Source organism: Prionailurus viverrinus, chromosome B2 (assembly GCF_022837055.1).
Source record: "Prionailurus viverrinus isolate Anna chromosome B2, UM_Priviv_1.0, whole genome shotgun sequence".
In the NCBI taxonomy this organism is placed as follows: Eukaryota; Metazoa; Chordata; class Mammalia; order Carnivora; family Felidae; genus Prionailurus; species Prionailurus viverrinus.
The window spans coordinates 3,223,070-3,240,202 of record NC_062565.1 but is presented as its reverse complement, the minus strand read 5'-3'; the positions used below and the strand labels follow the sequence as shown (position 1 = coordinate 3,240,202).

At 55.4% G+C, this 17,133-nt stretch overlaps 4 non-coding genes across 4 annotated transcripts; 1 reads left to right on the top strand and 3 right to left on the bottom strand.

Annotated features, from left to right (window-relative positions):
- Positions 1-1,483: 1,483 nt before the first annotated feature.
- On the bottom strand, positions 1,484-1,556 carry TRNAA-AGC (transfer RNA alanine (anticodon AGC)). The gene has a single exon. It is a non-coding gene; the product is annotated as a tRNA-Ala (tRNA).
- Positions 1,557-1,942: 386 nt separating this feature from the next.
- TRNAV-CAC (transfer RNA valine (anticodon CAC)) lies at positions 1,943-2,015 on the bottom strand. The gene has a single exon. It is a non-coding gene; the product is annotated as a tRNA-Val (tRNA).
- A 4,677-nt stretch (positions 2,016-6,692) lies between these two features.
- TRNAR-ACG (transfer RNA arginine (anticodon ACG)) lies at positions 6,693-6,765 on the bottom strand. Its single transcript has one exon. It is a non-coding gene; the product is annotated as a tRNA-Arg (tRNA).
- A 9,278-nt stretch (positions 6,766-16,043) lies between these two features.
- TRNAI-UAU (transfer RNA isoleucine (anticodon UAU)) lies at positions 16,044-16,137 on the top strand. The gene is made up of 2 exons: positions 16,044-16,081; positions 16,102-16,137. It is a non-coding gene; the product is annotated as a tRNA-Ile (tRNA).
- The last annotated feature ends 996 nt before the right edge of the window (positions 16,138-17,133 follow it).

Here is a 17,133-nt window from a genome sequence, read left to right as displayed (position 1 = left end):
TTTAGACCAGTTACGTTCAATGTTATTAAGGATATGTTTGTGTATAGGTCTATGATTTTTACTTTGTTCATTCTGTGTTTCATTCTTTTTCTGTCTTCCTACTTCCTTTTGACTTTTAGAAACACACTATTAGGATGTGAGGGCGATCTGGCTGCGACATCTGTCACCCCATTGATCGCCAGGGTTGATTCGGCTGATCTGGCTGGCTAGGCGGGTGTCCCCTTCCTCCCTCACCGCTCCATGTGCGTCCCTCCCGAAGCTGCGCGCTCGGTCGAAGAGGACGACCTTCCCCGATAGAGGAGGACCGTTCTTCGGTCAAGGGTATACGAGTAGCTGCGCTCCCCTGCTAGAACCTCCAAACAAGCTCTCAAGGTCCATTTGTAGGAGAACGTAGGGTAGTCAAGCTTCCAAGACTCCAAAAAAAAAAAAAAAAAAAAAAAAAAGAAACACACTATTAATTTGTCTTTTGTGTTTGTGTGTGTGTTTTTACTATACCTATTTGTATATAGCCATTATCTAGGTTATTAATAATAGCAATTCGCACATGTATTACCCTATACATACTTAACATTTTGCAGTCTATTTTAGAATCAATGTCATACCATTCAAGTCGAACCTAGAAACCTTATCACCTTTTAGATCCCTTAACTCTAACCCATTTGTGTCGTGAATATAGTATATTTAGATGAAATGAAAATTAATCAGTGTTATAATTTTTGCTTTCGGTTATCAGGAGCTTACTTAAAAAATTATAAAAAGGACTCTGAAGAGCTCCAGAGAATATCAGTCTATCATACTCGCTTTTCTGCTGAGAAATTATTCCTTCACCTATTTTTTAGTGGGTCCTGTGTCTAATATGGCGCTTGAACTCACGATCCTGAGATCAAGGGCCAGATGCTCTACCGACTGGGCCACTCCGGCATCCCTTCCTTCGCCGCCGATGCTCCAAATTCCCTGTCAATTCTCTTCAGTCCAGTTTTTTTTTTTTTTTTAAGCTGTTCTGATACCAGTGGATTTTCTCGGTCCTCTTTTAAGTGAGAAATGTATTTATCTCACCTTCATGTCTGAAGGATATTTTTGTTACAGATAAAATTTCAGCTTAACAATTATTTTCTTTTAGCATTTAGAAAAACATCCTTCCCTGTCTTTCTAGCTTCTATGGTTTCTGATAAGAATTCCACAAACATGCAGATTGTGGTTTCGTTTTCCCCTGGCAGCTTTCACGTGCTTTTCTTTCATCTTCAGCGGTTTGACTGTGATGTGCTCGGGTGTGATTTTCTTTGGATTTATCCCTCTTGGGTTTACTGGACTCTCTGAATCTGGTTTACGCGCATTGCACGTCCCTGAGCCGTGTTGCACTTAGGGTCGGGCTGCAAGGGACAACGGAGAAAAACAGCAACTGACTATGCCTCGTCCTTCGGGGTCACAGATTTTACAACCTAACAGTCTATGTGCTAGGGGTTTGTGGGGCCAAGGCCAAAAGTGGAGAATGTGGGCATCGATCCCACCACCTCTCGCATGCTAAGCGAGCGCTCTACCACCTGAGCTAATTCCCCGTAGGTGTGCCGTGGGTCCCTCCAAGTTTTCTTTAATAAGGAGATGCGTGGTCTCCATTATTCCCCGTCCTTGGGGACCCAGAGTACCGGGCGGGTCAAGTTCATGGACGCGGAACGTGGATTCAGCTGAGCGCGCATCTTCTCGAGACCGGCCAGGCCCGGGGCGCGGCGGTCACCGGTCCCTCCGCGGGGGGCGGAAGGGGGCAGAGTCCCCAAAAGATCTGGTGCCACCAGAGCCTCCCGTCGCGCGCTCTCCGGGACAGAAGCGCGCCCTTTCGGGGCGGGAGGGAGTCCCCCGGGACGGGACCCCCACAGCCCCGCGCCGAGGCGGCCTCCGGAGGGGGCGGCGGGACGGCCCCGGGTCGCGGAGGCAAAAAGACGCAGGCTGTTCCCGCCCGGTCTCGAACCGGGGACCTCTCGCGTGTGAGGCGAGCGTGATGACCGCTACACCACGGAAACCCCGCGTGGGGGCGCCTCTCCTCTGTTCCGGGATGCGCCTTCGCCCGGGTAAACGTGCGCCGCCTGGCGGTCCCGGTCAGTACTGCAGACGAACAGCCAGACCCCGAATGTGCCCCACGGAAGGGCGGAGAAGCACGACCGCCGCGGAGCGTAGGCACCAAACTGCTCCTGGGGGGGGATGCGGCCGCGGAGGGTACCGGGGGGAGGTGGGGGAGGTAGGGGAGGTGGAGGGGAGGGGGAGGTGGGGAGAATGGGGGAGGGGAGCGCAGGCGCGGCCGTAGGAACGCCCTGGGGGGAGGGCGAGGCCTGTTTAATTACTGGAGTGGACGACCACGTGCCTCGGGGCGGCCGGGCGGGGACAGCGGGGTCCCCGCAGCCGCACGGCGCCCGAGACGGGGTTGGGGGGACGCGAGCCCGCCCTCTCCCCCCTCCCGCGCCGTCCTCCCCCTGCCGGCGGCGGCGACCTCCACGCCCCGGGGCAACCGCGGGGCTTCTGACCTGCACGGCAAGTTCAAACGGAGGTAATAACGGACTTTGGATTTTTTGTTTCTTCTTTCTCGGCGCAGACGGGACGGGGAGGGGAAGAAGCCCGACAGGCCGCGATCCGCGGGACGGAAGGCGGTCGCAGGCAGGCCGCGAGAGGCGTCCGAGCCCGGGGATGCGCCGACGGCCACTCCCGGTTCTCCGGGCCGGAAGAAGCGGATTTCGGGGGTGGCGGGAAGGGGCCCCTGCTCCCCGTGATTGAGATTTGCGTGAAGGTTTATTTAGCCCGGGAAGGAAAGGGAGAAGGATGACGCCCGATGTCAGATGGAGGCAAGTGTGGATCGGAGGCCTCTGCACGGGGCGGCCCTGAGATCAGAGTGACGGAAACCAAGGCTGTGACCCAGAGTTGTCAGAGAAGACGCCCGCAGGCACGTCGGGAACAGGCGGTGCGCGGCGGCAGGCGGTTAAAGGTGCCTGGGCCTCACCCCTACCGTCGTGCTCCCACGTTTTAATGACACCCAGGGCGAATTCCTGGGGATCGCCTGCTAGGTCACAAACAGAACCAATGAGAAACTTTTCCAAGGCCACCTCTGTGCCCCAAGACAGCTATCTGTCAAGGGACCCAGTCAGCGGCAGGTTGACCCAGTCACACGGTAAATGCCCAGCAGAAAAGGCTGTAGGGTAATTCCTTCCCCAGCACGTGTCAGATCTAGTGAGAGTTCCAGCAAGGGCGAGTTCGGGAAGGTCATGACTCCTAGCGGGCTGGCCCGTGGGACGTCCCTGCATCTCATCCCACGCTGATGGCCTGTCCTCTGCTTCACCTTGAGCCGAAGCCTTAGATACACCAAGAGCCCAGCATGAGGTTCTGGCAACAAGGGCCAGAGAGGTCCCCACTCCAGCTGTCAGCCTCTCAATTCTTCTGTGTCCAGACTTGACTCTTTTGCATCACGGAGGCCATTACTCAAATGTCACAGCCTTAGAGAGCCCTTCCCCGACCTCTCCAGCTACATCAATGCCCCACCTGTCTCTCTCTTCATCTTTTTTTTTTTTTTTTAATTCTGTACCGGAAAGTATGTGAAATTGCTGTTACATTTTCCATACTTCCTCTAGAGTAAAGGCTTCTGGAAAGGTTGACGGTCTAGATCCTGTCTAGGACGATGCTGGTCCCAGCTATTGCCTGGTCAGACATTGGTGACATGGAGGAGACAGTTTCCCTCTGTCTTGTACTCTTTCATAGGGTCAATTCAAGGAGGAACCATTCTTAAACTGAGGCCACATGCTCGCTGGGGGGCCCTCTGGTTTCCTGGAACGGACGAGATAATTGCGCACAGCCGAAAGGAGGCAAGAACGCGTCACCCGTGGCGGTTTTATTCAAAATAAATCACACAGCACCCCTTTTGGAGCTCTTAGTGGCTTAAGGAAGAGGCAGTTGCCACGATTAATTTGTAAGAAATGGAAGTGATCGGCTTTTGCTAGTGGCCGGCCGTGATCATGCAGCGGTTACTACTCAGGTTGTGACTGTGGCGCCCTCAGTGGGAATCTGAGTGTGGCGGGCTGGGATCTACCGCTTTCATTGCCTCCCCACCCCCCCCGAAACTGAATCTAAGGCTTTGATCGGAAGCTGGGTTTTCTTCCCTTCGGAAGAAAATCTGTGCTGCTTTCCGGGCACTGCCTGTCAAATCAGGCCAGAAGGGGAAGAAAAATCTGAGCTTTCTCAATTCGTTGTTCTCTTTCTCTGTGCACCTCCACTCAAGGAGGTGCTCACAACTGTTTTGAGGATGAGAAGCCGTTCATCTGCTTTAACCCAAGAGAATCTGCCGAGTCCCTGAAGAATGAAACAACAGGGTTTGAAGGCAAATTAGGAAGGACTTACTTTTGCTTGAGCGTGCACGGGAAAAAAATCCAGGAGTGAAGGTGTTCGACGGGCCAGCCCTCCTCACGAATGGCTTTGGATGTCAGGATAAAGCATTTGGACAGTCTCGGTAGCTAAGTTTGCTGGTAAATTAGTCTGGGCTGTATCTGAATTTGCATTTCAGTAACATTCCAACAGGGGGCAGCACTAAGCTGAGCGCGAAGGCCGGGAGGTCGGTCAAGGCCAGGGGGTCGGTCAGGGCATTGTGTGAGGGTCCAGCCAGAGGTATTCTCCAGTAACTCGGTTGGAGTTGCACACCTTTACTCATCCGGCAAATCTTCATTTGAGGGCCTACTGCATGCTGTGGGCGGGGCGGGGGTCAGAGTACGTCCCTAGATGCTAGATGGATTGACCCCAAGGCCCTTGGGTGTGAAACTCTTTCGGATCTGATCTCATATGGAATTCTATGGAGAGGTCCCAAGGAACCACTGCCCTGTGCGTGGAGAAAAGGCATTCCGTAATGCAGACATCGGAGGAGGAATTGGGCCTCGGTTTTGAGGTCCGAGGCAAGGAATTGGTCCAGCAGGGTGATCGGTGGGACTTTCCTCTCCCCATCGGAAGACCCCAACGTGGGGGTTCAACGTGACTTTATTTTCCCGTGTGCAAGATGTCAATCGACATCGCTGTTTTAAGAACAAAATGAATCCAGTCAACAGAGACGTTAGGAAGACGTGTTACCCCCACGGTCCCCTTCATAAAGAGCAGGTTTGGGACTGCAATCAGAGGCTGAAGCCAATTTCAGGAGAATGAAAATGCTTCCATTTTGGACACAAAGGTGGGGTGCACCCCGGGAACGGGGCAGGAATCCAGCAGCAAAGGGGCCGGAGGTACCTGTTTGCCATTGGTCAACCTGACAGTCTGGGAGAGGAAGAAGTTTTGTTTTCGGCGGGCCTGGGAGGGTCACCTGGGTACCGCGTCACAGCAGGAAGTGGGTCTAGACACAGGCCAGGCCGGGGGGGGGGGGGGGGGGGGGGGAAACAGGGTGGGTTGAGTTGTAAGTGGGGTCATCGCGGGAGGCAGAGGACATGGGAACTTTCCCACTGCAGGGTCCCCTACCTGGAGAGGTCTGATTCAGGTTTGTTTTCTTCAAGTCCTTCAAGTCCTATTTTCTTCGAGTCACATGAGCCGCTCACGTCGGTTCCTCGCTGGTGATCTGGGTCATCTGGAGAGCGATGACCTCGTGACGGATTTCCAGCGCAGAGCGAAGTGGATGTACAGAGGGAGGTCTGGGACCGCGGGCTTTGCGAGTAGGAAGCCAATGCGGGTGCAAATCCCTACACACTTGCCCGTGGGAGACACACTGGCTCTGTTAATAGTGGTTGTCACTGGAGTGGCGACCAGTGCTGGTGGCATCTGAGTTTGGACTCCAGGAACGTATCTCTGCTCCCCAAAGTTTAAAGACAAAGTTTGGGCCGCCACGATGGAAGGAGCCGCTCAGCCCAGGCCCTTCTGTTCTCTTTTCTGTCTCCCGAATTCTCTCCGCTGCCCCCTGCGCTCGTCCAGCGTTGGTCTCAAAGTAGGATAGAAAGTCCGTCCCTTTACTGGCCGGGATCCTCTCTCTGCCATTCTGTCGGCTGGCCCGCTCGCGTGTGCGTCGGTGACCACCCCTCCCCCCGCCCCCGAAGTGGGGACGAGCCCTGCAGCAGCAGCGGCCACAGGGACCTGTCACTTTGGAGGCCCGGGGCTGGAGGGGCGCGATGCGCAGGGCGCGCACTGCGCCACGTGGGGCGGCTGCTCTGCACCTGCGGGGGCGGGAGGAGCCCCGCTGCGTCTGGGCCCCATGCCGCCCAGCTGAGCCCAGCCCCATACCCTGCCACTGGGTAGTCACAAGGTCTAGGTCTTCCCTGTCACCGAGAGAAGGGCTCATCGTCTCCCAGCTGCTTCTCTCGGGGTGGAGGGGGGGCTGGTGGATGATTCCCGTGCGTTCTGTCCTCGCCCTCCAGCTTCTCTCCTCCGTCCGGGATGAAGTCGCTGTGGATTGTTGCGGTGTGGATTCCGACGGCCCCGCACCGGAGGAAACGGAGCAGGATTGTCAGAGGATTCGGAGCGGTAACAAAGGGGCGAGCGTCCCCAAACCGGAGACGGTTTCATGCAAAATGGGCTGGTGTCGAAGATGTCATTGGTCCATTTGTGACAGACTCTGGCCTGCTTCGTCCGTCTTCCCTCCGTCCTCAGGGGTGTGGGGACGGAACCAGAGTTCTAATGCAACTCCTCATAATAAAACAGCCCCTGCAGGTGGTAAGCCCCACCGCCCCCTCTGCCCCCAAAAGGACAGGGGCCGCCGAGCCAGCCAGGAGTCGAACCTGGAATCTTCTGATCCGTAGTCAGACGCGTTATCCATTGCGCCACTGGCCCCGCCGGCGGAGGCGGCCGTTCAAGCATCAGTAATTAGTCTTCCCCAGGTCCTCGCATTCCTCCGTCCCCCCGGTTTCTGGGTGTCGCTCGCGTGCACTCGGCCCCTTTCCGGATTCGCGGTCTACCTCGAGGTCTCATTAGTTCGGTGTCCCGCCGGCTGAGGGCACTGACCTCGTGGCCGAGCCCCTGCCAACCCCAAATGATGGAGGTGTTGCGGCCTAGCTGTTGGAGAGCTGCCGGAAGCCGGGGGTCGGGGACCAGCGTGACCGCAGGCGGTGAGAAACACCGCCAACCGGGTCAGACTCCTTCTTACCCAGTTCGGGCTTTGTGCCTTCCCGCTGTCGTCGGCGCAGAGCGCCCGGGGCTCCCCTAGATGGCGCTGTGCTGCCCACGGGCCGTTTCCCCGGGGGGTGTCGCTCACTGAATTGCGTGTCCCTTGAGGGCAGCACCCTCAGGGTCAGCAATAACTGAGTTCCCCAGTGAACGTCTGTGCCTGAAGAATTGAGGGAAAATCGTTGCACCCCGTCCCGTCTCAACAGATGGATCTCACGCTCCAGCCGGTTTCCCTGCAGTTCCTCAAACTCTCACGAGCTTTAAAGTCCAGAAGGAAAACAAAACAAAACAAGACAAAAACCCAGACAGGCCTCTTTCCTCTGTCTCTTGTGGAGGACAACGTCTCCTGTCTGCTCCCGGTAGATTTCCGGCTAGATGTGCATAACTGGCGGGAGTTATTCCCCGGAGCAGGCCCACTGTGGTTGATTAGGTCAACCCTAATTCTTCTTCTGGAGCCGGGAGTGGGGGGTCTATCTCCTCCAAAGCCGAGGAGGTGGAGGGGATTTTGTCATGTGAAGGAAAACATGTTTCTGTTGGAAAGGAGGCGTGGGGGCCGTGGGATTGGCGGTGGGGTACCCACGCGGGAGTCAGCTCCGTCCCTGGGTTTGACATAAAATGAAATCAATAGCCTTTAAGGCATTTTTGAGAGCTGAGAGCTCTATTCCTTACGTTCACCTACATCAGATCACGGCCCCATTTCCGGATCTAACCCTCAGAGAAGTGACGTGACCTGCAGTTCGTATTCGATGCAGGTACAGTAGCCGGACGTTCATTGCACCTGACAACGTGTTGACCTAGGTATCGGAAGCATGTACTTTGGGCTGTTAATGATGCCGCGTGTCACGGATCTTCACGACCCCGGAGTGAGACGATACCGCAGTGTGTAGGTCTGGAGTGTCCGCGGCCAACGCGTGCCACACAGAGCACGGCGCTGGGACTCAGCCGTCTGCTCCCCCGGGACGGAGCGGGGGCCCTCAACTCTTAACTCTCTCAGTAATTTATGCCACCAAGTTTGCAAAACACACAACCCTCACCGGTTCCCACACGTAGTTTTGCGGCATCTTCAACGGCTGTCGGCATTTTTAATTTATTTCGTCCTCGTGAGCGGCTCCTTTCGGGCATCGCCGCAGTTTAACGTCTTCCGACGTGAGGCGGACCCTCTCTTCTCGTCGCCGTCCAGGAGAAGGCGCTGCTAGGGAAACGGAGAGCGGGCTGGGACAGAGACCCAGCTTCACACCTGGACCCTGCCTTTTATCAGCTATGCGATGGCCAAATCACGTAATTTTTCAGCCTCCGCATGTCCTATCTGCGGTGTGAGGGTGACCGTCACTTTGCAGGTTTGTTGGGAGATTAGATAACATGGGGCAGGGAAGGTCCTGGCGGATCTCGGCTGTAAGACGTGGTCTCCACTGACAGCCACGTCCGGTCCCCTCCCCCCGCCGGCCCCCAACTTCATGTCAAAAACTCAAACTCAAAATAACTCAATAACTCAGAACTCAATAACTGCATAGGTATTTACCAAGCAATGTGTGAAACACTAAGGATTCGCAGATGAAGCTGAATCCCCATTTTCTCGAGGAGCAAACATCCAGCCAGAGAGAGACAAATCGAAACTCATCAGCACAGTAAGACAGGAGACCGGTCATCCCAGAAACAAAGAAGAAAATGTGTTGTTACCAGCATGGAAACGAGGCACCGAACTCCGGAGGGGAAGTCGGCGGGAGCTCTGCCTGACCGGGTCACAGCCGACTTCGTCTTGAAGGAGAAACACATCTGACCTTGTGAAGAAGGAAGGAAGGGGCCAGGGGGTTCCGGGCGCGCACGCCTGCACGTTCCAGAAGGTGCCTGGCACAGCTGAGGGAAGTTTCACCAGGTGGAAGGAACTGTGGTTTGAGTCGGCGGGAGAACGGGAGCCAAGCAGCAGGAAAAGAGCTAGAAAGGCCGCTGGCAGGGCGCCGGAGGCTGCAGATACACTGGCGATGTTTTTTTCCAGATTTGCTGGTTCATTTCTTACACGTTTTAATATTCTTTTTGTTGTTTCCATGTATGACATGCACACGATAAGAAAAAAAAAAAATTAAGGGGCGCCCGGGAGGCTCAGCCGGTTAAACGTCCAATGTCAGACTCTTGGTTTCCCGCTCAGGGGCTCAGGTCGTGGTCTCACGGTTTGCGGGATCGAGCCCCGCATCGGGCTCTGGGCTGAAAGTGCGGAGCCTGCTTGGGATTCTCTCTCTCTCCCTCTGCCCCTCCCCGGCACGAGTGCGTGTGTGCACTCTCTCTCTCAAAATAAATAAATAAACATCAAAAAAATAAAAATAAAAAATTAAGGGCACCTGGGTGGCTCCGTTGGTTAAGTGTCTGACTTCAGCTCAGGTCATGACCCTGCTGTTCATGGGTTCAAGCCCCGCCTCCGGCTCTGTGCTGACAGCTGGGAGCCTGGAGCCTGCTTCGGATTCTAGCTGTCCTCCCCCCCACCCCCGCCCAAATCTGTTGTGTAGCCTGGATTCTACCAAAGCTTTCTTTGAGTCTAGGAGCTACTCATGCGTGTTTCCAATGATTTTCATGGTTTAAGGTAGTTTAGATCTGGTTTCGTTCCCGGCACCAGAAAGAGTCCTGAATAATACAACGGTGAAGAGGTTCCACTCCTGAAATTTCCACGGGGCAGAGAAGTTTTTGCCAACACTTGGGCCTCACAGATGGGGAATGAGCTTTGTTACCTTTAGAAGATGACTTCCGGGAGACCGGGAACAGCGTGTGCGGGTGGCTGGGCCTCAGGAATCTTCAGGGTGAGGAGAAGGTTTTCATGTCAAATCCCTAAGAGCCAAAGCACACTCATCCCTCCCGGGACCCCACCTGGGTCTTCCCTCTTGTGAAAACTTAAACTCCTGGAATCCTAGCCCGTATCTGAACACGGGTTAGTCACAGGCCAACTCCTTCTGGTCCCACGCGGTAATGAAACACGAGTGTGTGTCGCCGGGAAGCCTTGAGTTACACGTTGGACGCGATGTGTCTCTTACAGTTAGCCTTCTTGCCGCCACCGAGGTCAGGCCAGCCCAGTTTACCCAGTTTCCTCTACGACTGTTGCCGGGCCTCATCGGCCCCTGGTGTTTGCTTGGGTTCCACTTGGATTGGCTTCCGTAAAACACACCGGAGCCAACAAGTGGCGGAAGCTGCAGAAAGAGGGAATTCCCGAGGAAAGAACGACGGTTTTGAAGCTGGAACGCTACGCTACTTGATACATGTCAGGAAGTTTAACGATGAACCATTTTGCAAAGCGGGTTCGACCAATGGGAGCGTGCTGCAGGGAGCGGACTTCTCTGTCCATCCCGTCTCCCCCCCACCGGCCCCTCGTCCTGCTAGAATCCGTCTTCCAAATCTTCTCTGATCTCCAAGACACGGTTCTCACCGACGATTCAGGAGAGTGGATTCTGTGGCTTCGGTGAAGGCAAAACTCTGACTTTATAGAGTAGGAGCAGCCGCGGTGGGCGGGGACATGCCACTGCGCCCAATCCAGGCCCACAACCACTCGCGGCACCCAATCCAGGCCCAGAACCACTGCGCCCAATCCCAGCCCACAACCACTGCGCCCAATCCCGGCCCACAACCACTGCGCCCAATCCCAGCCCACAACCACTGCGCCCAATCCAGGCCCACAACCACTCGCGGCACCCAATCCAGGCCCAGAACCACTGCGCCCAATCCCAGCCCACAACCACTGCGCCCAATCCCGGCCCACAACCACTGCGCCCAATCCAGGCCCACAACCACTCGCGGCACCCAATCCAGGCCCAGAACCACTGCGCCCAATCCCAGCCCACAACCACTGCGCCCAATCCAGGCCCACAACCACTGCGCCCAATCCCAGCCCACAACCACTGCGCCCAATCCAGGCCCACAACCACTCGCGGAACCCAATCCAGGCCCAGAACCACTGCGCCCAATCCCAGCCCACAACCATTGCGCCCAATCCAGGCCCACAACCACTGCGCCCAATCCCGGCCCACAACCACTGCGCCCAATCCCAGCCCACAACCACTCACGGCACCCAATCCAGGCCCACAACCACTGCGCCCAATCCAGGCCCACAACCACTCGCGGCACCCAATCCAGGCCCAGAACCACTCGCGGCACCCAATCCAGGCCCAGAACCACTGCGCCCAATCCCAGCCCACAACCACTGCGCCCAATCCAGGCCCACAACCACTCGAGGCACCCAATCCAGGCCCACAACCACTGCGCCCAATCCAGGCCCACAACCACTCGCGGCACCCAATCCAGGCCCAGAACCACTCGCGGCACCCAATCCAGGCCCAGAACCACTGCGCCCAATCCCAGCCCACAACCACTGCGCCCAATCCAGGCCCACAACCACTCGCGGCACCCAATCCAGGCCCACAACCACTGCTCCAATCCCCGCCCAGAACCAGCAGCACTTGAGGGGAAGGGCTGAGCCCCACAGGTGATGGCTCTGCATTCAGGATCTACCCCCAGGACTTGCAGAGCCCCGAGAATGTTCACCGGATAAGAAAAACAGTGTGGCGCTGAGCGAAAGGATCAAGGAGAGGTAGAGAAAGGTGATGTTCGCTTCCCTGTGTGAGCTCCTTGGTTTCCGGATGTGTAGACTGTGCAGCAATAACCCAAGGAACACACGGGTCCCTGTGCGGAAAGAAAGGCAACAACGACCTGTGCGGTCAGCTTAGTTTATGGCCCCAGGGCTCCGTCCCTTAGGGGCTACGTCACCCTGCCTCCCCGACCCTGTTTCGTCCGGTTCATTTGCATTGGATTCGCTTTCTCCTCAGTCGTCCCCGACCCGCTTCCGAGGGGCTCTGCCCAGAGGACCACCACCCCGGCCCGGTACCAGGTGCAGACGGGGGTCCTCGCCCTCCTATCCCCTGCCTCGGAGGAAGAAGGTGGCTGTGAAGAGAAAGCAGTGTTTCTGGTGCCAGGAAGGGGCTGAGGGAAGGCCAGGAGGATAAAGCTCAGGAAGAAGGACAGAAGAAGGGCGACGATCACGAAAATCCGACCAAATGCGAAGTGGTCTGAATTAGGAAGGGAGAGGGGAGAAAGGCCAGCAGCTCCCTCTAGGGTCCCCTTCCTTCCTGGGTCTGAGTCCCTAGAATGCTAAAGAAGCAGGGCACAGACTTCAAGGTGGGAGCCAAGGGCAACTGGTGGGAAGCAGAGGGAGCCGCAAAAAGATCTAGAATAGCGATTCTAGAATGGTGATTCCAGAATGGTGATTCCAGTTGGGCTTGTGGTCCCCCCCAGAGGCCTGACGCCCCACCGGGCCCCCATGGGGTGGAAAGAGGGGCCGACAATTCCTGGGAAGGATGGGATCGGTGTGGGGCCCTCCCTTTCGAGCGCAGAACTTACTCGATCTTGATGAAGGAATCCAGCCCGTGACGTCACCGCTGCAGATGGCCAAGAGGGCGCTGAACGGGACGGGGGCAGTGCCCGGGACCTCTACCCTCACCCAGGTGGAGAGGTTGAAGGCCCACCACAGCAGGGCCGAGCCCGCGAAGGTGCCCACCAGGATGAGGACGCGGGTACGGCCTATATCACACTTCACACAAAAGGGTGCTGACTGGAAAAATGTGAGGGGAAGGCACACGAGCTAGATTTTCTCACTGCCTTTGGGGTTTCTCCCCATCCTTAAACCGCCATCCAAGTCCCATCTCCTCTCAGCTTGCAGAGTTCTGCCTCCTCCCTCCGGCCCTGTCCCCTCCTGTCTCTGTGCCCTGGACGGCAGGGCCGAGAGCCTTCCCCTCGCTGGAACCCTGCACGGGCCCTCGCAGCCTTGCGTTGTTACTACGCTTTTTCTGGGTGTCCCTGGGCTGGAAGTCCCTGGAGGACAAGAGCCCCGACTTAACCTCCCATCACACTCGGCCCAGTGCCTTACATGCAAGAAGATCTCAGCCAATACCTGTTGACAGAAAGGGGGGAAAAAAAATAGCAGACGCCAAATCCGTTCCTCGGTGATGTCGAGAGAAGTCAAGTTTTTTTCTGATGCTCAGCTTTCCCTGGCACGGTCGTTGCCTCTTGTCCCCTATCTTCCTGCTGACGGTCCCGGCTTACCTTTTCTCTTATTTCTTCTTTTAATCGTTCTGTTTCAGCTTTAATCCTGTGACAGCCTAACCTCTTCAAGAGTAGAAGCTTGCGGTCCTCGCCTGTGTCCCCCTTGGTAGGGACACTCGGTGACATCCTAAGTATGTGAACTCTACCTTCCTCCCTGCTGTCTCTGTTTAAAAAAACAAAAAACATAGCAGGGGCCCCCGGTTGGCTCAGTCGGTTAAGCATCGACTCTGACTCCGGTCACGATCTCACAGTTTGTGAATTTGAGCCCCGCATCCACAGAGCCCGCTTCAGATCCTCTGTCCCCCTCTCTCTGCCCCTCCCCTGCCCATGCTTTCTCTCCCCCAAATCAATAAAACATTAAAAAACCCACAAACCTATATCATTTCCCAGGGCGCCTGGTTGGCTCTGTTGTGGAGCATGTGGCTCTTGATCTTGGGGTTGTGAGTTCGAGCCCCATCTTGAGTATAGAGGTTATTAAAAAAAAAAAAACATTTCCCACACCTCTCCACCCAGCCATGTCTTTGTTTTCCTTGGCACTCGTGTACCTCAAAAGTTACGGCTTGTGTCCTTCGTTCTAACTTCTAATACTGACTAGGCAGGAACACTGCATTCCTGTACAAGACTGAAGGTTCCTGTACAAGACTGAAGGGGACGTGAGAGAGATTACAGGACAATCATGGAGATACCTGGGGAGATAAAAGTGGAAACCAGTTTTGTGTTAAGGGTGCACTGGTCAGACTGCCCACTTCCATCCTTCATCAGAATGCTGTTAGCCCACGTGACACCTTTGGCCCCTCCCCCTACTGACTAGCACGCCGCTTGGCCAATGGTGGACACTCGGCAAGTTTGTTGATGAAGGAATTAATGAGTAAGTAAATATAAAGAATGAGGAGAGGACGACGCAGAGGGCTGCTAAGAACCTCTCTGGAAGCTTTTAAAATGCAAATTCTGGGAAGGCCAGGACTATCTTGTCCATTCTATTCATTTCAGTGTTCTGAGCCCTAACATACTGTCTGTCACGAGGCAGGTGCCACATAAATATTTTTGGAACGAATGAATGATCCAGGAACACAAGACTCCTCCTCGGGGTGGAGGGATTTGTCACGTTCACTCAGCCGACCTTTCCTGTTAGGTATCCACTATACCAAAATGTTTAAAAATTCAGTAGGAATTTTGTCGAGTGTGCAATACATTTCTAGCTCAGAACTATAGGTTTTTGTACGAGTCCGTTGTACAATTAAGAGGATAGTCTGCTCGTGCCAGTGGCCGGGGAAAGAAGGGATGTTTGTGGCGGGAAATCAGATGTAATTCGACAAGGTAAAGATCGCTTTTGACAACCACGTGCACTTGGAGACCCAATCCTGAGACTTAGGGAGAGTAGACATGGCAAGGTCTTTAAGTTTCAAGGTTGGCGGGAGCTCCATTGGAAAGGGCAACATATTTTCTTGGCTCAGTGGCCCCGGGGAGTGTGATTCTTGAGTGCAGTTCAGTACGATGGGGTGGGGTCCACACACAGATTCCAAACCTTTCCCAACCAGAGATCTATACCTGAGCTGATCTAATCTATAGAAAACAGATGACCACCAGTCACCATTTTCTCCAAGGGTGGCACCCAAATAGTTCCATTCTAGATGCCTTAGGAGAGGTTAATTCATGACCTCCAGTGGACACCTTAGTGCACGAGGCTGACTTAGGTTAGTCTGAGAAAAGATGGACCAAGGCTCAGTCTCCTGCACATTTCCCACGTGAGAGCAGCTTAGGATTTTCTCAGGGTCTGTGTAGCTCTAAAAAATAATCCTTTGAGTTAGTAGCTTCAGTACACTAGACTTTTCCTCGGGTGCCCAGATGCCCTTTATCCGTATTGTGGAAGACAGTGGGACATTACTTAGTGCTCTTAAGTTCCGTGGTAATCTTTTATCTGAGTTGGAAGACACCTTTAGGGGCAACTGGTATTTATAAGCTTCCAGAAGACTTCAGGGGCTCTTTTGCCTCTTTAAACACATAGTACCTTTCACATAGGACTCAACATTTTTCTATCTTACAGTACAGTTTTTGTTTGCTTTGACATATCATATACGCATGTACATGACAAGTGGTAATTTAAAAAAAAAGAAGAAGAAAGTGCCAGGGATAGAAACGGCCAGCTAACTCTACATAATCTGTCTCCCACGTCACCCACCCCCAAGAAAGACCCCGCACTCCGGGTAAACGTAAAGACACACACACACACACACACACACACACACACACCTTCTCACAACTCTCCTAGCTCTGAGGTCTTTAACGCAGTTAGATATTTTGAAAACCTAGTTGGACGTGGCATTGGGACACCGGGAACTTGGGGGAGCCGATCTCGGACCTGTTCCGGCTGTTTGTCCCGGGAGTTCCCATGTCCTGTCCCGGGGAGGGATGCCAGGGGTGGGAGGAGCCGCGGGCTCCGGCGACAGGTCGCGGGTCACTCGGCTGCAGCGGGCAGCCCCGCACGCGCCCTCTGGCGGCCGCGAGCATCCTCGGGTGTCCACCAGGTGCTGGGACACCGCGGGGGGGGGGGGGGGGTGGGAGGAGAGGCGGAGAGCGGCCTCCGTGCGCCCCCCCACCCCCCCGCCACCGGCCAGCCCTGCGCGTGGAGCGCAGTCCTGGGGGGCCCGCCGGGGTCGCCCGAGCGCGTGCACCTGTGTGTCCCCGGAAGCAGCCGCCGCCGTTTCCGCGAGCAGAGCGCCCTCCGCGCCTTCGGGCCCCGGGCGGGGTGGCAGAGGAACCCGCTCCGCCTGGGCGCGCGGGGACAGCCGGGGACGCGCGGGCTGGGCTCGCTTCCCGCCGGCGGACGCCCCTGCGTAGGCCGTGTAGCTAGCGACCGGAAGTGGGGAGCAGGTGCTCCAGTGGCGCAATCGGTTAGCGCGCGGTACTTATACAGCAGTATGTGTGCGGGTGATGCCGAGGTTGTGAGTTCGAGCCTCACCTGGAGCATCGTTTTCCGCCCAGAGGCGGCCTCCCTCCGGAGAGACCCTTTCCTGCCTCCCTAGGCCCCTTGGGGACCGCATCCCACCATCTTCGATGTGTTTGAATTTGTTCGATAGCAAGTATCCTCCCGGTTCTCCTTCGCGCTTTTGAAACAGAATAATGTGAGAAAGCGTTTGCAGACCGAGGCTGTTGTGCTGCGGTGACTTAGCTTCTCTCTTTAGCCCCATCCTGCCCTTCCTGCACCCCTCTTCCCACTTTGCTCTAAAGACGATGGCTCCTGGGGAGCCCCCGGCACATACTTAGAAAGTGCTGAGCAACGTGCCTGCTGTGACGAGCCCTGAACTCCATTAGAGGGAACTCAGAAGTGACATTTCCTGCCCGATGAAAATTCCAGCTTCGGGGAACGATGAGATGGTGATTTCTGATTTCTGAAGACAGCATCACCTCTAGTATCCCCCCGCCCCCACTTTACCCTGATGAACCAACAACCATGGAAGGTTGAGCAGCTCTGGTCACCTGAGAAGCAGAACCTGGCATCCCCATATTATCCAGCTGTCTGGGCCTGGAACGGGACGAGTGACGATGACATCCAGAAACCAGAAATCTGCAGACCAACAGTGCAGGAATCAGCAGAGTGCTGTGCAGGAGGTTGGTAGGAAGTAGGTAGTGATTTTGACTTAGAAATATGTGGCTCCCCCCCCCCCCGCCCCCATGAAACAAGAAGCCCACCTGGTCATGGATCTTATCACACCTCCTCACTCTGCCCCAAAGGGTAAATTGAACTAGGTAATTTGGAGTACTTTTCCCAGCTGTAAAGATTATCCCCAACCTGAGCGCATGTATGTCCCACCCACAACAGGTTGCAGAAAGTAGTGCATGGAATGAAACGGAGCCCAGAGAACTCTCCCTTGAAATCTGGATTCCTAAACGTGTCCTGCATGCGTCCGGACATTGTACAGTCACGGAGTGGTCTTCCCGGGGAAGCGTAGGGAAGTCCCATCC